A 23,166-nucleotide genomic window follows, 5' to 3' on the forward strand; every position below is an offset into this window, starting at 1 on the left:
TTCTCTTCCTACCTCATTAGCTACCCCTTCTCAGTCTCTTCTGCCGGCTCTACCTTTCACTTTAGTTTTTCTGTGTGGTGAAATATATATAGCATGAAGTTAACCATGTTAACCATTTTTTCCCCCATTTTTAAGTGTGCAGTTCAGTGGCATTGAGTGTATTCGCAATGTCGTGTAACCATCACCACTACCTACTTCCAAACTTTTTCATCACCCAAAACAGAAACTCTGTAACCATTAAGGCATCGTCCTCCATTCTCCTTTCCTCCAGCCCCTGGTAACCTCTATTCTATTTTCCCTCTCTATGAATTTGCTTTCTCTAGATACCTCGTACAAGTGTAATAATATAATATTTGTCCTTCTAATTCTGGGTTTATTCACTTAGCATAAATATTTTCAAGGTTCGTCCATATAGTAACATGTATCAGGATGTAATTCCTCTTTATTACTGAGTAATAATCCTTTGTATGTATATAGCACATTTTGTTTATTCATCTGTTGATAGACATTTAGATTGTTTCCACCTTTTGGTGATTGTGAATAGTGCTGCTATAAACATGAGTGTACAAACATCCATTTGATTTGCTGTTATCAAATGTTTTTTGGATTATACCCCAAAGTGGAGCTGATGGATCGTATAGTATTCTATGTCAGCTTTTTGAGCAAACACCAAACTGTTTGCTGTAGCATCTGCTGCACCATTTTCCTTTCCTACCAGCACAAGGGTTCCAATTTCTTCAAATCCTAACACTTGTTATTTTCCTTTTTAAAAAGAAATAATAACCTAATGGGTGTGAAGTGGTATCTCGTTGTTGGTTCTGTCTTGTTTTCTAAACTTGTCATCATTGGAGCACTTGAGGACTTGATCTCTGTGTCTCTTCTCTTCCCACTTACTTCCACCCTTTTGGTGGAATCTCCTGTCTAAATACCATGGACATGCTGATGTATATTGCTAGCCCCAACTTCTAGACTTAAGTAAGCTATTGCATTGTGGGTATTTTTACTTGGATATTCAATAGGCATCTCAACAATAAAATGTGCAAAATGATACTCATGTTCCAAGCTCCCCATCCCCTACCAACCGTGCACCTGCTCTTTCCACAGACTTCCGGTATCTGTCAATGGCATCTCCATTCTACCAGTTTCTCAGACTCCAGACCTTGGATTCATCCTTCACGTTTCTCTTTTCCTTGCCCCCTGTATCCACCAGCAGATTCTGTTGGGTCTACTTTCAAAATACACCCAGAACTTCTGTTTGGTCTCTGTTCAAATCCTGTCTGCTCAGGGAGGACTTCATATAAAACAGCCCTTGCCCCAACACTCTCAACCCCCTTATCCTGCTCTATTCTTCATAGCAGTTGACATCATATATATTTGTGTCCCCTGCACCCCAGTGTGAGGACAGGACCTTGTCTGGCTTGTTTACTGCTGATCCTCCAGTGCCTAGAATAGTACTGATTCAATAAATACTTGTTGAATGGATGGATGGAGAATAAGTGGAAGATAGTGTATCTGCTCCTGAGGAAGTAACGAAATCAAGATTCTATATATGAAACAAATAAACACAGTAAACCTCCCTGGATTTTTTTCCAGTGAAAATGGATTTTTCAGATAACTCCTACCCTATCATGTGACCAAAATATGTCTAGTTGAGCCGAAAGTGTTTTTGCCATGTTAGACATTTTCCTTCTGAAAGAGAGGGTATTGAACACCTTCTGAAAGAGAGGATATTGAACAACCTGATCAGTTATATTTCTGTACCGAACATGCATTATTTGGCTGTAGCTACTTTTAGTTGTATAGAATCCTGCTTTGTTGAAGCTCTCCTCGTACACACTCATTTTCTCTTCCACTTCTGTTAGTTTGTTAAGAATTTTGTTTTGAGTGAGAGAGGAAAACGTTGCTATTATAATATGAAATGCACTAAATGATTTAGAAAACATTGATGGCATATGAATAATAAATTGACTGTATCATTATTACCACAGAATTTACAAAATGTGCTTGGGGTTACAGATTCCATTAAATTTTAAGCTCCTTGAAGGCAGAACAATGCCTTGGGCTCTGCATTCTTTTCAAGGCCTAAAGTCACCTTTTTAATTTGATAGACATCCACAAAATAATTGCTGAATGACGGTATTATTTTCTGCAAAGGAGAATCATACTTTTTCGTGGTTCCTTGTGGAGGGAAAGCATGAGATAGTGGAGCGGATACTTGTAGGCCAGGGTTCTGGCGTTTTCTTCTTCTGTGGGCTTTGGGAAAATCATCTTTGAGACACTGGAGTTCATTTCTGTTAGTAGCAAAAGGAGTGTATGGGCCTCAGGTCTTCCTGTCTCCATGGAGGATCCCTACAATCATATGTAAGGAATGTGTAAATTGTAATATGGATATTGGTTGGTACGGTTATTACTTTTTATTCCTACCATGTTTTATTTTCATAAGATAAAAGAATAAAAGAAAATTTTAAAACATACTTTAAGCCTTATTCAAGTCAAACGGACTAAGCTTTGGAGCGCCTGCTGTTCCAGCCACTGGGCTGGACATCCTGTTAGGCATTTTTGCAGGCTTTGTTTCATTCAGTTTTATTTTTGTTGGGTCACACATACCCTCCTGTATAGATTATCTCAAAATCTCCATCAATTTATGACTTAATTCTTGAATTATTATTTTTTTAAGTTTAAAACCCCTTAAAGAAATATCCTCTGAGTCAAATATGGATTCGTTTTTCAAAAACAAAGCATTGTGAATCAGTAATTTTTGAGGAATTATTGATTCTGTAAATTTTTTTAAAATGGAAAATCTAATTCCGGGTTATTGTAAATCAACTATACTTCAATAAAAAAATGTTTAAAAATTAAAAAATAAAAAATTGAGTCAATCCAAGAAATGGAAAATCTTTTATTCAGATGGATTTTGATTTCTTTTTCCCTAGAGTGCAATATTTTCTAGTAACCTTTAAAAATAATTAACTTCTTCATATAATAATAAGTTCCTTTAAAAGAAGTAGAAAGTTATTCAGGGAAAAATATGATAATCTGTTTTTGGAAATTTTAAGAACATGATGACTTATTTTAATGGGACTTAAGACCATGCTCAGCCTGACCTGCTAATTCTTTTATTCATTCAAATACTCTTTGGAAACTTCATTGTTCTTCATAAGATACTTTTAGCTTTTATTAAATATAACAAAATAATTCAGTAATTTGAAAAAATATTCAAATTCAATGAAATAAAAAAAATACAATTTAAGTGCTGCTGGGTAGCCAACAGAAAAGGAGAGACACTCCGTACAGAAACTCAGTGTGTTCATAGTTTTCTGATTTTGCAATTGTCCTAATTTTAGACAATGAAAATTAATTTTGTCATGTACCTTAAATCTGATGTGGCCTCTGAGCTCTTGAGAGCAAACTCCCTTGTTTTATTTAAATTTGTATACATTTTGACAATTCGAATCCATCTGAAACCTTCTGATGATGTATTTAGATTAACCTAAATAGGCTTAAGTAGATAAGGTCAATAATAGAAGCCCTGTCACAGAATTGTTGTTAGGATTTAATTTGTATATATGATATTAATTAACATAATATAGCTATATGGTATTATAATTTGTATATAATATATATATGGCTTGGAGCCAGTGCCTGACAATCAATATGTAATCCAAAGTTATTAGCTGTGACATTGACGGTGGTGGTGACGATGATGATTGTGGTGATGTTCAGCTTCCCAGGATATCAAAAAGGAACAAAAAAGAATGTTTTGTCATTGTTTTTATCTTGCATGCTGGGTAAAGGGACAATATGAAATGGAAGACAATATGCCATGCAAGTGGGTTTTAATTTTATTGCTAAAGCATATGTATGTCTTTTTAAAAAAATGACTCTAAGCTGTTGATGCAGTGCATTCAAGTTTAATAATTCTGTTTTCTAAAATCCCACTGAGCTCTTTGAGATAAGAAAAAAAATCAACTAAAAGGAATAAATGGACAGAAGTCACACATTGGGGGAGGTCAAAGAAAATAAATATGTTCAGCGCTAGGCCTAAAGGCTGAAAGAGATTAATTTAAATGGCTCCACTTAGAGAATGTGACAAAGTTCCAACACTTTATGGCAGACACAGTATTTCATACTTCAGAGTTGTGTCCAGCTACATTCTCTCTTCACTCTCATATAGCCCCGTATAAATGGACGCCAGCTAGCTGCACACAACTGCAGCTCGAGAGAAGGATATGAGTATATGAACATGCCATCCAAGTTAATGATGCCACGGATTATAATGCAATAAAATAATAATCCATCTCTGCTCCTCGCGCAGTGCTTTTTAATTCAGCCATGACATCCTATATGGAGATGTTTATCCTGCCCTTCTCCCTGCCCATGGAAGTGATTCTTCTGCAATCGGCAGGGGGCTAGCTGATGTTTCACCAATAGGGTATATCAGCCCTGGTGATTAAAAGGATTACTTATTGGCTTACTCAGAAAGGATTAATGGCAGAGAGTAAAGGCTTTGTTGAAAAATCATGTGCCATTACTTTCTGGAGCTTAGGAAAGAGAGACTAAAAGGTATTAGATCATTTTACGAAGAAGCTTTTTATTCAAAAATTAAAATCTTGAACCAGCAAGTGGTCCCTTTCTGATGAATTCTGAACTAGCATTAAATAAACAATCATTTCCTGGTAACATGCTGCCATTGTGTTCTGGCATTCCTCTAAGCCAGGGTGTGCTGGAACTGTTTTACTCTAGCTGATTATTTGGGGAGATGATTTTTGGGTAGGGAGTCCTTTATACTTAATTGTATACTAAAACAACATGAACAAAGAGCATTTACTTCTTGCAACCTCTGGGAACTTTTCTTTTTACAGTGTATCTATGATATTCCAGTTTATATATAATACAAATCTTCATATTATTTTTGATTTTCTTTTTTGGGTCAGTAAACATAATAGCAATTATAATGTTTTCTTTGACCCAAACATTATTTGATAGCAGCTATTAAATCTTATATCTATATGTGTGATTCCCAAATTCAAAAAGGCTTACGATCTGACTGTGATATCTATTGTTATTAAAACTATCGACTTTAATAATGTACAAGAACATCAACAGAACAATAGCTGTGTTGAATCTTGAAATACATTAGACATTATCTATAAAATCTACTCCTTTGTGAAATTTTCAATTTTGAAAATAATGTTAGTATTTCCCTATTTCACTTTCTGGTTAGCTTATAATGAGATTTAGTTACGGGGAGTTTCTTTTTACTGAGATACGTTTTTACCAAAGTTCTTCCTAGAAAAAATTAGACATTAGGAATTGCCAAATTTTTTCTAGTGAGCCACTAAGTAAATGCTATTGATTATTAGATTAAGAGAGAGAATCTGAAATAAAATTTTGACTTGAATCTGCCTTGCCTGGGCCTGGCTGTGGAGTGAACAGAACAAGGAAGGGCCCTCGTGGAGGTCCACAGATTCAGGAGAAGGAAATTGCATGGGTCCAATGGCATGGATGAGAACACACTCATTTCTATCCTACTGCTCTCATTTCCCTTGCCTTGACCTTCTCTGAATACTTTCAGAGCCATTACCCACCGTTCCAAACAGTGGTACTAGAAGAGAAAATTTATTTTAAAGGTATTTCCATTGGAAGCAGAATTAACTTCCTTAGAGTATGGGGAGATTTTGTTTTTAAACTAAAGTTGTTTTTTTTTGTTTTTCCCATAGAAGGCACAGATGGCTGATATCTTCTTACATAATAATTAACTGAGACTAACAAAATGACACGAAGACAATTTAACATTCTGTAAATATTCTCTCTGCTTTCATGATCATTTTATACAACACATGTGAAAGGTTGTTTTGAAGCCCTTGTAGCTTTGCTAGCTTATCTGCCCAAACAACACAATCTTGTAATTTGTGTTCCATATAAACTGAAACTTTTCTTATTAACCCTAGTGACATCTAAATATATGTTTGTTTACTGCCAGACTCTACTAACTTTATTGATATATTTTACATTAAGCTGCCTGGCAAATTTGCAAATGCAGCAATTATTGCAGTGAATTGAATTTCAGAGGTAATGCCCTGGATTTTTCCTTCGAGACAATACAAATGATGCTGTCTAATGCCAGTGATAACTAGCCACAAGCCAAGTTCTTTTCCAATAAATACAAAGTTTATAATGAGATGGTGGCTTTCCTTTTATAGAGCGAAGGAAATTGGTAATGAAAATCAAGACTGTTTTCCCCCCCTGAACTTTATTAAATCAAATGAATGACAGTTTGGTATTTAAAGTCAATAGCTCTAGCTACAACAAACTGTATTATACGTGATTACATACCTCTTCTAAAATTAAGATAATAAAGATAGTGAAAGTTTCCTTTTTAACTAGTTAAGTTAATTCAAATGACACAAAGTTCTAATTAGGCATTATATTTTTTGCTATTTTCAGTGCATTGCTAAAGTGGATTATAATTGTTGCCCCAATTACTTGAAAATTAAGGATTCCTTGTTAGATCCATATGTTCTGATTATTTCTACCAATTTCTTAAAAAGAAGTATGAACATGTTGACTGTCATTCCTCCCACTAAAATATCTGAAAATAAAGCTCCCGCCATGCCTCTCACTCTCCACTTCTGGAACCGTGCTGGCTTCCTGTTAGAGAATTGAAACTACCTGTCAGACTACCCTATGCCAGAGTACCTTCCTTCCTTACCTGCTTCACTTACCCCCAGAGCTGGAATCCTGTCCTAGACCTCCTCACTGTCATGGGCTCCATGTCCCAGCTCTTGGTATACCAGAAACGGTGCTTCACCCACCTCTGGGACCTCCCCCCGACCCCCGCTGCTGCCCTCCAGCAGGTCCCCGGCATAGATCACCTTTAGTAGGGCCCACCTCTACTAGGTTGTTTACATGAACCTGATTTCCTTCCTAGACCCTCACAAGTCCTCACATCTCGGCCTTGATTTTGACATTCCCCAGGCATGAACCTCCTTGGTCAATACCTAAGCCCAGACCTCCTTTTTTTTTTTTGAAATTAATTAAATAATTTATCTTTGGCTGCATTGGATCTTCGTTGCTGTGCGCGGGCTTTCTCTAGTTGCGGCGAGCAGGGACTACTCTTCACTGCGGTACGCGGGCTTCTCATTGTGGTGGCCTCTCTCGTTGTGGAGCTTGGGCTCTAGGCACGTGGGCTTCACTAGTTGCGGCACATGGGCTCAGTAGTTGTGGCTCGCAGGCTGTAGAGCACAGGCTCAGTAGTTGTGGCGCGTGGGCTTAGCTGCTCCGTGGCATGTGGGATCTTCCCGGACCAGGGCTCAAACCCATGTCTCCCCCATTGGCAGGCGGATTCCCAGCCACTTCACCACCAGGGAATTCCCCCAGACCTCCTTTTGATATTGAGAATTTAATTTTAGAAGTGTGCACATACCTCTTATAGCTATATACATACTCATATAAAGTTGATATATAAACAGTGTGGTGACATCTGAGAGGATGCTTAATGAGTACACAGAATAAAAGGCATAAATACTAGTGTTTAAAATACTTCTTGGGACCCTAAAGCAAAATGATGAGAAAAAAGGGCACTGGTTATTAACAGTGGTTTTACAGGAAGGTTTCAAGAGACTGTTAATTTTATTCCTACCAGATAATGACTTTTGATAAATTCCTAGTTTCTAAGTTAAGAATTTAAATATAAAAATTGCTTCTTGAATTAGCCACATAATTGTCATCTACACTATGCGGAATTCTCCTGGTGGTTCTTGCAGTGATGGTGACGTGAACGTGTGTTTTCTGGCTGATTTTCAACTTTGGTTCATCCCTCTCCAGCTGACTGAATTGCCTCTGTAATTTCGGCAGGAAAGCATGCTCACTTTTTCACATTTTCTGTTTACTTTGGAGTTTGAGCTTTAAGAAACTAAGACATTTGGTGTAAAACAGAGAGCTAGTGGGAAGCAGCCGCATAGTACAGGGAGATCCGCTCGGTGCTTTGTGACCACCTAGAGGTAGGATAGGGAGGGTGGGAGGGAGGGAGATGCAAGAGGGAGGGGATATGGGGATATATGTATATGTATAACTGATTCACTTTTTTATAAAGCAGAAACTAACACACCACTGCGAAGCAATTATACTCCAATAAAGATGTTAAAAAAACAAAACAAACAAACAAAAAAACCCCCAAAAATTTGCATCTCAAAAAAAAAAAGAAACTAAGACATTTGGGTTCTGCAAAATGTTTCCTAAACCAATTCATCTCTAGCTCCCTTGCTCTTAACATATTCCCCAAGTGTCTGCCTATTGTTTTAGCAGATTTTGATAGCTTTATAACATTTCTATCAGCTAAAGTTTGAAGTACCTGGCTTTCATTTACTATTATTGCCTGTGCTTTTGTTTATTTAATTATGAACATTCCATAATAATCTACTGTCCTTGAAAAACACTAAATGCTTTTTAAAATTGGGCGTCTGTATGATAGTTATTTCCATATGGATGAATATAGTGATCTGCAGTCTAATTTATTCATCTGGAAAGTCAAAACTTCATTTTGTGAGGCGAATATAAGCTCATGGACTCCCCTGTGGTAAATCTAGATGATTATTCTCGTTGCTTCAGAATATATCATGCATACCTAGTTAAGAGACCTTGCAGCAAAATTGTCCTTTCTGAATTTCATCAGGCAAAGTGTATGTATTTGCCTTGGCTTTAAACTTGGTAAAGGAGAGAAGCTGATGTGGAAAATTTTCTCAGGTGCAGAGACTAGCAGACTGTTAGCATATGGTTGGCATGGTTTCATTTGCTTGTCCTAAATTACATGAATTGGACTCATTTTGATGCCTCCCATATTGCTGCCAATGTTTTCCTAATTTATTTTGAAGTCCTTCAGTCTTTTTCAAGCTCTTTTAAGCAGGAGGTGGGAGTGAGGGAATCTTGGCTTTGACATCACCTAGATTGGAATATTCTGCTAGTTTCACATGATAGTTTAAGTACAACAAAAGGCAAACCACACTCTACAGTCATATTGGTTTCTTAAACTTTTAAGTTCCCAACATATAGAATATTTGCAAGGATATTTGCCCTTAGTCTTGGTCAAATACCTTGAATGTAGAATTAAGTGATTTCATTAAAGTGCATTGGAGGAGAAAAGTAATATATGACAGAAAATGTACAAGTATAAGGAATTTAGCTAGAAGTTGTGACGTAATGTTAAGCAAATAACCTTCAAAAATTATCCTGATAGATTTATTTATACGTGCATAGAAAGTACCTAAAATGTGTGGTGGGGGCTCCAATCATAAAGAGTTTTGTTACAAAAAAGGCTCAGTGAAGTGGCTAATTTATTCTTGCCAATTGCCCATGGAAAGGGAATTAAGCCTTGTTAACTTGAAATAGAATAGATGTCCTCCATGATGGAGGAGGACAGTGCCTCTGAAATAGGCAGATGCAGAGTCCTCCAAGTTTGTCTCACCGGGGGTAGTCGAAGGGATTTCTAAAAATTACTTTATAAATCTTACTTTTTGATAATTTCTGAAATTGAATTCAGTTGAGCTGAAGCCTTTATTGCATTGAATTTTCATGCAAGTCAAGGACCAGTGGACATGAATAAGAATTAAAGAGATCCACAAATAGAGCCCTAAAAAAATCCATTTACATTGCATTTGGATACTACCATTGGACTGAGTCCTGAATTGTCATTGACGGGTTTCTCAGTCTTGTCAGTATTGATGGCATCTCAGGGTGCCAGCAAATAGAGAGCAATTTTCTGCAGTAGTGTTGTGACCAGTTTGTATTAAGATGAAATATTGTCATGACGCCAATATATGAAAGCCCTGCATTTGCTTCTGTCCAATGCAAGACATTTTTTTTTCTCTGTTTGGTCAAGCACAGGGTATCCTCTCCAAAAAGAGGTTTGGAAAGGATACATTGGCATTTTGATTGTGCAGTATTCATTGTGTCTTTATTGAACACAACATTTTTTTTTTTTTTTTTTTTTTTTTTGCGGTACGCGGGCCTCTCACTGTTGTGGTCTCTCCCGTTGCGGAGCAACAGGCTCCGGACGCGCAGGCTCAGCGGCCATAGCTCACGGGCCCAGCCGCTGCGCAGCATGTGGGATCTTCCCATACTGGGGCACGAACCCGTGTCCCCTGCATTGGCAGGCGGACTCTCAACCACTGCGCCACCAGGGAAGCCCTGAACACAACATTTTTATTGTAAAGGCAGAGTGAGTGAAGTGTACTATCACTAGTTACATAGTATTAAGACTCATTTGACCATTTACAGATATCTACTGTGCTTCTTTATCAGCTATCAAAGAGCAAATTTGGTTTACATCAGGGGTTACAAAAGGACTAGATGAATGGCTAATAAGGCTTTTCTTGTGATTTGGGACAATAATTTGAAAAAATCTGCTTGGATGTCAACCCAAACAGCTGAGCTTGCTATTTGATTAAGGAATCTGAGTTGCATGGGTGGGTTTATTGGAAATGGCAGACTCTGCACTGACAGATGTCTGCCCTGAAGGTCTGCAGTTCTTCATCTTTTGTTTCCAAAATGTTTAGGGTGCAATGTTTACATAGAAACAGAACCCTGGGATCTTTAAGTCCATTGCACTTATAATTAAGGCTACCTAAAGGACTTTGAAACCTGGTACAACTGCAGATAGCTTAGAGCACCAATAAAATGTCAACAGAAATGCTAAAAGAGGGTGTTCATGCAGACTTTGGCATTATTACTTTCTCTAATGAAACATCATATACTTGCACCTCAAATAGGATATTGAGAGACAAATGGAAGTTGACTATACAATTAATCATGACGTGTTTGGAACTTTTTTCCCTTGAGGATTCTAGATGTTTTAATTGTGACTATAAAATACAAGGACTTAAAAAAAAAACATGCAAAAAGGAAAAAAAAAGAAAAGAAAATGAAACATGCCAGCATTTATCCCTACACAAGTCTAGCCTTGGTGGGATAATTGATGGGATAAGCGCCTGTGTAGATACTTTCACAGTAAGATTTTCCCATTCAATATAGTCACTTTCAAGAGATGACATAGCATAGTGGTTAAGAATGTGTATGAAGTTCTTAGGACAGTCGTAGCAGCTATTAAGTACTACATGAATATTAGTCCTTGACTAGTGGAGGTGTGATAGTGCTGCCATTGAGTTGCAAGAGTAATTTCTTTGATAAATTTTGATTTGGGACCAGTTAAAAAATACCACCCTAGACACAGAGGAGAGGTATAACTTTATAACCATTCTTCCTTTTCCTGCTTTCCTCCCAGATATTGTATTTTTGTTCTTGAGAGTTGATTTTTAGGGGGATGATTTTTTAAAAAACTTTTTATTTTAGAAGAGTTTCAGATTTACTCAAGAGAGCACTGTTCCACATGTGCCACACCCGGTTTCCCCTATTATTAACATCTTACACGTTTTGGTACATTTATTACAATTAATGAATAAATATTGATACTTATTATTAACATTAAAGTCCGTACTTTGTTCACATTTCCTGGATTTTGACCTAATGTCCTATTTCTGTTCCAGGATTCCATCCCAGATACCACATTACATTTAGTCACCATGTCTCCTTAGGCTCCTCTGGGCTATGACAGTTCTCAGACTTGCCTTGTTTTTGATGACCTTAACAGTTTTGAGGAGTACTCGTCAGGTGTTTTGTAAAATGTCTTTCATTTGGGATTTGTCTCGTGTCTTTCTCCTGAGTTAGCTGGGGTTATGGGTTTTTGGGAATAAGACCACAGAGGTGAGAGTTCATTTTATCAAATTCTGTCAAAACCACATGCTATCGGGCTTCCCTGGTGGCGCAGTGGTTGAGAGACCGCCTGCTGATGCAGGGGACGCGGGTTCGTGCCCCGGTCCGGGAAGATCCCACATGCCGCAGAGCGGCTGGGCCCATGAGCCATGGCCGCTGAGCCTGTGCGTCCGGAGTCTGTGCTCTGCAACGGGAGAGGCCACAACAGTGAGTGAGAGGCCCGCGTACCGCCAAAAAAAAAAAAAAAAAAAAAAGCACATGCTATCAACATGACTCATCATTGTTGATGTTGACCTTAATCACCCGGCTGAGCTAGTGTTTGTCAGGTTTCTCTTGTCACTGTCCAGTTACTCTTTTCCCCCTTCCTGTACTGCACTCTTTGAATGGGAGTCACCATGCACAGCCCACACTTAAGGAGTGGGAAGATAAGCTCCACCTCTTTGTGGATAGTTTATATACATAAGTTTTTGGAAACTTTTTCCATGGGAGATTTGTCTGTTCTTCCCCCATTTATTTATTTATTCAATTATTTGTTTATATCAGTATGAACTCATAGATATTTATTTTGAACTTTGAGTTATAATCCAATGCTACTTTCTTTTTTTTTCTTTTTTTAAAATTGAAATATAGTTGTTTTACAATGTTGTGTTAGTTTCAGGTGTACAGCAAAGTGATTCATATATACACACACACACACACACACACATACACATACATACATATATATTTTTTTTCCTTTTTTGGATTCTTTTCCATTATAGGTTATTACAAGATATTGAGTATAGTTCCCTGTGCTATACGTTAGGTCCTGGTTGCTTATCTATTTTATATATAGTAGTGTATATATGTTAATCCCAAACTCCTAATTTATCCCTCCCTCCCTCCTTCCTGCTTTGGTAACCATAAGTTTCTTTCCTATGTCTGTGATTCTGTTTCTTTTTTGTAAATAAGTTCATTTGTATCATATTTTTAGATTCCACATATAAGCTATATCATATATTTGTCTTTCTCTGTCTGACTTACTACTTTCTTCTCTTACTCAAATTATTCCAGCCTTGGCCACTGGGAATGCTTTTAGCTGGCTCCTGTGTCCCTCTGATGTGACCCCATGGTGGTGGTTTTCCAGCACTTCCTTACTTCCTGGCACTACAAGATGCTCTTGGCTCATCTTGTATATTTCCTATCCCAGACTTAGAATCGTCTGTTTCTCCAGGGAGCCCTGGTTCCTGGTTCCAGAGAACTGGGCACAAGGTACACTTGTTGCTATCAGGGTGTTGTTATTTCTAGGCCCTTTCAGCTGTATAGGAATCTGTACATATACGCATAGGTATAACTGTTTCTATATATATCCATATGTATCGATGGGAAGCTAAACATGGGTTCATAAGAGATGTCTGCAGCTCTAATCTGTTACCATATATGTAGATCATTCTAGCCTTTTCTCCTTCCTTCTGATTCATTACATTTACATTGGGATCCGGGAACAGAAAAGGACATTAGATCAAAATCAAGGAAATCCAAATAAAATGTGGACTTTAGTGAATTTAAATAATTGTATGTACACAACGATGTATATACATGTAAACCAATGTCCATACCAGTATTCATAGATCTCTTTTCTTAGTAGCTGGGTATTATTCCATTTTGTGGATGAAAAAAAGAAAATATGAGGATACAAATATTTAAGGGTGACTCTTTGGGTTGTTTCCATTTTATTCTTTACTCTTTTTAATGGTTTTGAATACTTATATTTTGTACCAAAAAATCCCACCAAAAACACTGAGTATATTTCTTTGGGTCTATTTTTGGACTCTCCATTATCTATTATTTCACCAATACTGCACTGTCTTGGTTACTGCAACTTTATGGTAACTCTTGAAACTGGATAGTGTGAATCCTCGAACTTTGTTCTTCTTAAGTGTTGTGTTGGTTATTCTAGTTCCTTTGCCCTCCCATGTAAATTTTAGAGTCTGTCGATAGCTGCAAAGTAGCTTACAGGTCATGATCCCTTTCCTTAATTATTATACTTGGCTCTCAGTAATTGTTTACCATTTCACAAATTCAAATCCATTCTTAAAAATTTGCCTCTACTGGGAAGATATTGACCCTCAAAATATTTGAGCAGTTGCAACACTATTGGAAAAAATGTATTTGCCCTCCCAGGTATTTTATTTAATGGTAACACTTATTTGAATGCATAAATTTGAATATTGAAATATTTTAATCCTCTTCTTTTTTCTTTGATAAACATCTCACTAGACAACGGTTGTAGTCTACTGCCAGGATTGTTAGGAGAGTTAAATTAGAGGGCTAGTAAGAGTTAAATATGCTTAGAGATTTAAAAATGTTCAATAAATGTTAATTATTCTTATACTTAACCCATTTTCTCATTAAAAAAAAAACCTTGAGCAGAGTTTAACATCACACAATAGTCTGGTACAAGATTTATCATTTCTTTAAGTATTGTTTAACATCATACACCTTTAAAGCACAATACTGCATTATATAAAAAGCCCTGCTGCCGTATAAATGCATTTAATTTTACTCTAGGATACATTAAACATTTGTAATTTTAAAGTTAATGGTTTTTGACAAAGTATTAAATTTTTATTAAAAGCACAACTTTGCGACTGTATAAATGCATACTTTTAAATTTGGTAAAGGTATGAAGTGAATATTGAGAATTTTTATAGATTTCTCTATTGAATGTTTGACAATTTGAGTTTATATGATATGTTCACGCAGGATAAAGTATAAGAAGCATAAAAATTGAATATCCATGAGCCACAGAATAATCTATAAAGAACAGATATGCAAAATTTCTTCCAGTGTCCTTGGGTATTAGAGCCTGCAAAGATCCACTCTTTCAACAGATCATTCTTGGGCTCACTTGGTATTTGGCTTTTTTTTTCTTTTTCTTATTTTTAAACTTATTTTTTGTAATTGAACTATAGTTGATTCACAATATTGTGTTAGTTTCAGTTGTGCAGCAAAGTGATCTAGTTATATATGTAGTTTTATATATAGTTATATATTCTTTACCAGATTCTTTTCCCTTATAGTTTATTATAAGATATTGAATATAGTTCCCTGTGCTATACAGTAGGCCCTTGTTGTTTATCTATTTTATATAACTTGGTATTTGGCTTTAATGCTGACACTACCAGCAGGAGCAGCCAGACCAGTGAAGTCGGGAAGATGAACTGTTGAGTTCCGTTCTGGAACGTTAAGACGTTACTCAGAGTGGTACCACTAGGTAACTGATATGGTCTAGGTAATAAAATAGTATTTAATATACACCAGAAACCTGTTGTAATGGGACTCATTATAAAATGAATTAATACCTACTATGTATCACATTCTTTCAGTTTTAAAAGACCTGAAAAGATTTTTGTTAGAGTGACGGCTTGAAATAGCATTATTAGTGGTTTAATGTTAAGCTTTAAAAGCCTAATGAGTTATTAGTGTGTTACAAATAGCATTAATAGTAACAATAGCCCTCACAGTGTATCAAATGCATAAATAATGTTTGCAACCTGTTAATGAGGGATTACAATTTACAAGTGAAATACATGCATTTTAGTAATAATTAGAAAGAGGCTTGTTCCTCCACGTATGGTGCTCCTTGAGATATTATATAAAACTGAAGCTTGTTATAGTACAAGTGTTTATATCCCACCATCATTAAAAATTTTGACAAACTAGACAGTGGAGGTCAAAGAAATGTCTTTATTTTATGAAATCCTAATTTTATCACTATTAAATCATTTCAGTGACTTTATTCACTCATTTGACAGCTGTATTTTGAGTTACTTCTACCTGAGCCCGGGAGTCTGCTAGGCACTGTGTACACAAGGACAAATACTTCACGGAGTTCATGTTCAGTGGTGGCGACAAAAGTAGAAGCAGAGGTTGAAAACCTTACACGAGGATCGATGACAGAGGTGAGAACTGAAACCAGCTCAAGAACTATTGAACAGGAGCCCCGGCCCCGATGGGGTGTGTGTTGGGCAATGCTGGTGTGGACTGAGGGAAAAGTAAAGGAAAGCTTCCCAAAGTGGTGAGGCTAATCTTTGGGAGGAGTGGCCTTGGCCTGGTGTGGTCAGTGCCGGGCATTCCAGGTAGCACAGGGCTGTGATCCTTGAGAAAGTGAAAACTCCACGTTCACCCTGGCTTTCTACCTGGACTTTCCAAACTGCAACACAGGGAGATGGGGCCCAAAGAGAGAAGAGCCTGCGGTAATAGCTTTAGAACAGATCAACAAATTGATAGAACAGAATAGAGAAACCAGAATTAGACCATACACATATGGTCAATTAATTTCTAGGATGGTAACAAGTAAATTTAGTGAAGAAAGGAAAGTCTCTTTAATAAATGGTGCTGGCATACCTACATATCCATGTGGAAAAATAAACCTTGACTCCTATCTCATATTGTACATAAAAATTAATTTGAGATGAATCATAAGCCTAAACATAAAAGTTATAACTATAAAGCTTCTAGAAGAAAACAAAGAGGAATATGTTTATGACCTTGGAAAATGTAGATATCCTAGGACAAAGAATTATTAATCACCACAGAAAAAAATTGATAAGTTGGATTTTATCAAAATCAAACATTTCGGGCTTCCCTGGTGGCGCAGTGGTTGAGAGTCCACCTGCCGATGCAGGGGACATGGCTCATGCCCCGGTCCGGTAAGATCCCACGTGCCGCGGAGCGGCTGGGCCCGTGAGCCATGGCCACTGAGCCTGCGCGTCCAGAGCCTGTGCTCCGCAACGGGAGAGGCCACAACAGTGAGAGGCCCGCATACCGCAAAAAAAAAAAAAAAAAAAAAATCAAACACTTCTGTTCATTAGGAGACACAACTAAGAAATGAATAGCAAGCCACAGAGAAAATGTTTCACACACAGGAGAATATGTTTATGATACATATAGTTGCCAAAGACTTGTATCTAGAATATTAAAATATTTCCTATAATCTAATTGTAGGAAGGCAAAGTGTCTGATTTTTTAATTACAAATTACAAAAATAAAATGGGCAAAAGACTTGAATAGCAACTTAAAAGGAAAATATGCAAGTGGCCAGTCATCACACAGAAAAGTACTCAACATTATCCATCATCAAAGAAATGCAAAATAAACCTCAAAAGAATACCATTGTTTAAACACAAGAATGGCTAAAAATTAAAAAGACTAATTGCACCAAATGTTGGCAAGGATGTGGAGCAACTGGAAAGCTCGTGAATTACGCAGAGGGTGTAACATGGTTTAGCCGATTTGGAAAACAGCTTGGCAATTAAACATGCCGTCGTCTACTCTGTGACTCACCAACTCCACACCTAGGTATTCACCCCCCCCCCAAAAAAAAGAGGAAAAGAGGAGAACATATGTCCACAAAAGATTTGTACAAGAGTCTTCATAGCAACATTATTCACAGTAGTCTAAAACTGAAAATAATTCAAATGTCCATCAAATAGCGAGTGGATAAACAAATTGTGATGTATTCATACAATGAAATACTTTCTAACAAGTATTTCTTTTAACTATATAACTATTCCTTTAACTAATAAGGAATTCAGTACTAACAGACATAACACAAAAAAAGAAGCTCGAAAACCCGCTAAGTACAAGAAACCAGACTCAGAAGTGTACATGCTATAGGGTACCATTTATTAAAAAAATACACACGTGTGCATGTGTCTTATATGTATGAGTAAGCTACTCATGCATATAAATTGTGTAGGTTGTAGATGTTTCTTACTTGATGCTTACACATATCTTTGACTTTTTGCTACCAAATTCAATCATTTAGAAAGTCATGATCATTCCACTTGCAAAACGTATCTCCAGTTCATCTCTCCACATCTGTACTTACCATGTACAGCCATCATCATTTCTCACCAGGACATTACATGAGTCTCCTACCCAATATCCCTGCATCTGGTCAGTTGTTTCATCTATCTTCCTTCATACTAAAGCCTTACCTTTCTAACATTCCAATACGTCTGTACTTCTCACTTAACTAAAAACCTCCCACTGTCCACATGCCTGTGCCGCAAGGCATATCATAACATTTAAAATGAAGGTAACCTTAAAATGTGCTAGACTGAATGTTTTATGTTTATAATCCCGTGCAATCATAGGCGTAACCCCTCGAAGTGAGTGCCGTTACTCCCTTCCGCTGCCAGATGAGGCAGTTAACAGATTTGTTCAACAGCTTGCCCAAAGAAACGTAGCCAGCAGTAACAAAGTCAGGACTTGAACCTATGTTGTCTGACTGCAGAGCCCAAATACATGTCCACTAGACATACTGCCTCTCTTTATAATCTGTCTCTAGACTTTGTTACCCAAACTAGTCTTCTACCTCAGCCCTGGGCTCGCAGCGTCCATTCACACTGGCTTCCCTGTGTCCTTTTGCACATCCAACCTTCTGTTCCCATGCCTCCTTCTGGAGCTCCCATTCCTTCTGACTTGCAGGCTCTTCATTCAAGTTCCCACTCAAGAGTCACTCCCTTAAGAAAGCTTTACTTGAGTTCCTCCAGGTGAAGCGTCACCCATAGCTGTGTTCAGCCACAGGCATGATGGTCATGGGTCCTTTCCCACATTCATCATTTTTTATTTTGAAGACATGTTTATGTTTATGTGTCCCCTCGTTGGAGCTCCTCCAGAGCAGACTGTCTTCCTCATCATTGTTTTTCTATTCCTTAGCGTACAAAGAAGCAGGTCCATAATTATTTGTTGAGGAAACAAACCTTTTACTGCCAGACACTCTAGGATCAAAGTTGCATTTGCCTAATTTTGATCTCTCACTGTAAATTATTTGTTAGTCACAAAATGGTTTAAAACTCAACTGAAAAACTCAAAAATCAAAAAGTAGGGAAAAAATGGAGATGAGGTATCTTGTTTCCTGGGCTGAGTAGCGTTATGAGGTTATTCTTTAGGGGCACTGGAGAATGTGGAATTTTTAGAACTTAAAATGATTGGCTGAGATATTAAGCTGCTTTGCCAGCTGTTCAAAAAATGGATTGCTCCCAGCATATAAATAACTACTGTTATGTCTCTATAAAATTCTAGACCTTGAATGGCATATTTGATTAGAGTGAAATGAAAAAGAATTGTTATAAACAAGAAGGTGAGATTAAAAAGGTGTATTCAGTAACTACCTATGATGAGTTCAAATAGCCTTTCCAAGTATAGACATAGAAAATTAAATAAAATACTCGCAATCTTAAAGGAACTAAAACATAGACCTTACTGGAGTTTAATCGTACTCTTAGCAGTCTCTTCCTTTTATTCCTTTGGTGGGGCTTATTGCAAAGGAGAGTCAATTGCATGTCATTTTAGCAATTTCTACCTCAATTATAACAATGTAACATCTTTAATGTCTATTTGTGTGATATTTATTAAGAGGAATTTTCTTTTGTGTATGTGCTTCTAGTAATATGAATTACTGGTTGAATGCATTAAGTATGAATGGTAGCAGCTTGTAAATACCCATGGGCAGGCATGGGATCTTCCATTGCCAGTATGGGTATCAATAACAGTGGGTGTCTTTTTCAGTGTCGCTCATTGCCCTACCTGATTTTAGCTATGTTTACATACAACTGATGTTACTAAGTTCCATTCATTATGTTAAGTTATAGGAGTGGAAATGTAACTGCCTTTACTGAGATGATAACAATTAACTGACTTGAATAGACCTAGTGTAGGGGAAGTTGGCTGATAAAAATGGGAATGGTGAAAGAGAAGAAGAGGAAAAAGTTTGAAATCAAAATATTATTTCAAGCCAACAAGCGTTTATTGAACATTGAACATGTATGCCCAGCCCTGTATTAGATCCTGAAAATACACAGCGGGAAATATAGGGGCCTCCTTTCAATATGCTTAGCAAGACAGTAAAAGATGCAATGCAGCAGAAACTTAAGAGTACTGACTGACATTTTAGGAATGTCTTACCAGGTATAGTGCAAATAGATCAAAATAAAGAAAAATACTCAGGCTTCCCTGGTGGCGCAGTGGTTGAGAGTCGGCCTGCCGATGCAGGGGACACGGGTTCGTGCCCCGGTCCGGGAGGATCCCATGTGCCGCGGAGCGGCTGGGCCCCTGAGCCATGGCCGCTGAGCCTGCGCGTCCGGAGCCTGTGCTCCGCAACGGGAGAGACCACAACAGTGAGAAGCCCACGTACCGCAAAAACAATAAATATAAAAATTTAAAAAAAAGAAAAATACTGAAGGATTACTCACAATTTGCTGACCTAAGGAGGTACAAGATATCGGATAACAGATCCATCTAAAGTTCTCGAATTTGTGAGGAGAATGGGCTTACAGTACTGCTGGGGGCAAACCGCTTAGCCTTAGATTCATCCTCATGATTGGCTGCATCAAGGCAGCCTCAGGGTTCACCTGGGGACCACAGCAAACAGGAAGGCATCTGTTTGGTAAGGCTGTGACAGCAACCAAGGGGAGGAACAAGGAAAGCCACAGGTAGTGCCTGCTGTGGAGCCCCATCCACGAGGAAGACAGTCGCAGGAATGGTGCCAACACATCGGTCCTTCCCAGGCCTCTTAGTCTGCTGGTAGGTGAATCAGTGGGGTATGTTTATGCCAGTGAGACATCCTTGGGCAAGATTATAAATGCAGCTAGATTGACAGGGACACTAGGAGAAAGCCACTCCAATGTAGGAGTAGACACCAGGGATGGGTAGACTGCTTCTTATTCATGAATAAGAAAACATTGAAAATGAGCCCCCGCCTCACACACACATCATGGTGATTCACTTGCTACCACGTATAGTTACATCTTTCAACACCCACCATGGGTACCTGTCAGAGTACAGAGTAGAGATACGAGTTGCCCGGTTGCAACCTCTTACTGATGGTGCCATGTGTTTGTTTGACTCGTTGCCCTGACTTTGGGAACCCACTCGCTGAGGCTCAGCTGTCCTGCTGCGCTCTGACTCTAGCACGTGCATGCTTCATCATTTCTGTTTGCCTGACTTGCACCTCTTCACTAGATCCTTCAAGTTGATTGTTGGCTTCCGGCCCAAATTTCCTTTTCCCTGTGTCTTTACTCCTAGTGTTCTTTGCACTGTCTACCTTGCCCAGTTTTTGAGATCCTTCCCTGCCAAGCACTGTGCAATCCATTCAGCAACCTAGAGCGTGCCACGAACTGAATTATTCCTGTGATGAAGTCTCTAACCCTCATGTGATGGTATTTAGGTTTAGATGAGGCCATGAGGGAGGAGAGAGAGGACACAGACAGTAGCCTTCTGAACTTCAGGAAGACAGTTCTCACCAAAAACGTGATCAGCTGACACCTTGATCTAGGACCTCCCAGCCTCCAGAACTGTGAGAAACAAATTTCTGTTGTTTAAACCACTCAGTCTATGGTATTTTCTTTATAGCAACCTGAGATGACGAATATAGACAGAAATTTACAGATGAGGAAAACAAGACTCAGAGAACAAAGCACCTAAAGAATTTAGCTAATTAATCCTCTATTTGAGTAAAAAAAAAATCTTTGCTCTTTTCAGCACACAGTACTGCATTAAAGATTGAATAGTTTTCCCCACTCCCATGGTAAACATGCCTTTACTGAAATGGAGATAAGGTTTAAATTATCCATCTTGCTATGGGTAAGATATTGAGGATGACAACCTTAGACTTCCTATATTTAGACGCCTTTTTTGTATTTTACTTGCATCTCTGTCGAGGGCTTATCTTTCCTTTCCATTACACACGGATTTACATAAAGGCACGGGTATCCAAGCTACTTCTAAATCATTAGGCTGTAGGACTTAGTCTGTTGACTTTCCATAACAGAGCACTTAGCTGAACATCAGATACATGTGGCTTCTTCTGGATAATACTTCATTGTGATAGTGCTTTGTCATATTTTGGTGAAATAGGAATATGCATCAGGAAAACAGAAATAAAAATTTGAGTCTCAGTTTCCCCTCAGCCACTTTGAGTGTTTTCTGAAGTAAGAGGCATTTCTCTTAAGAGGCCAAAATGAGAGGCCAGCCAGGCAGCAACCGTGGACATTAATATGGTCCTGTATTTTCTGTGCCCTCTAGGTGGCTGAATCTTAGCTTGTCCTGTCACTAAGAGGGTGAAACTCTTTCCAAGGAATTATCAGAATCAACTTTGTATCTCCAGGTATAGACCTGTTGGGAAAATGGCTTGTTTAAAATTTAGTTTTAAGCAAAACTTCAACTATTTTATTTTCCCAGTTCAAAACAAAAAAAAATGAAACAAATGTCTAATATATTGAATCATAGTAGTTCTTTTAATGTTATTTCATCAGCTGTATATGAAATCCAGTTCATCTCTTGGTTTGAAGCAGCTCTGCTCAGGTCAGCAGTTTGGATCTAGAGCCACAGATTTACAGACATACAAATGGCAGTGGTGACAAAATGATCCCGTTCCTACGTATGTGGCCTGAACCAACACTGCATTGCCTCATATTAAGCAGGCCTTTTGAAAGAAGATGAGAATTCCATCCAATAATTTTGTTATATATTTATAAATGACAGAAGCAAAGTTTACGATGCTAAGATTTAATTTAATGGATCTTGGATTGCGTGTACAGTGAGTTATGGCAAAAAATAGAATTTAACGTTTTGCAATAAAACAGGCATTTATTATGAGAATCACTGATCTGTCCTGGAGACCTGTGCTTATCTTTTTTTGCCATTTGTCAAAATGGGTTTCTCTTTCTATTTCTTCTATTTACATTATTTCCTTGTTGTTCCGTTCTCTATAGCAGATGGTGTTTGCAGAATCTAAAAATCTCAGTGCTTTTCTTTAACATGGAAATTTAGATCTCATCCAGAAAGTCAGGTCTGGGACAGATTACAGATACTCAGGTGCTGTAGCCTGGGTGTCGTGACCCCATCCTCTGCCCAGCTGACATGAGGAGACCTCATCAGAGGAGCCACTTTGTGGAGAGCGTGCCACACGGCTCTGCCCTTGAGTCATGGGAATCAGTGAAACAGGGTTTCTGAAGCTGATGTCTCTTGGGGTGGCACCTTAGGGAAAACAAAGTTTTGGGTCATTTTCTTTTTAAAGAACAAATGCAATTAATAAAGTAAGGAGGCACCAGAGAATTTATCAACTGGGCAAAATAACAGAAAAGTCAATGTGGAACAATGTCCTTCATTTCTTCTATTGCATATGGCTGTGTAGATGTTGAGTTTACTTCCAGTCTCAGATTCAGGTTATCAGGAATAAGGTTTTAACACCCTAAGTCTGTATCAGGGTTTCTTAACCTTGACACCGTTGACTTGTGGGGACAGGTCACCCTTTGTCTTGGAGGCTGTCCTGTGCATTGTAATATGTTTAGCAGCATCTCTGGCCTCTACTAACTAGATGCCAGTAGCACTGACTGCCCCCGTCCCACC

This window comes from Grampus griseus (genome assembly GCF_964374135.1).
Source record: "Grampus griseus genome assembly, chromosome: 13".
In the NCBI taxonomy this organism is placed as follows: Eukaryota; Metazoa; Chordata; class Mammalia; order Artiodactyla; family Delphinidae; genus Grampus; species Grampus griseus.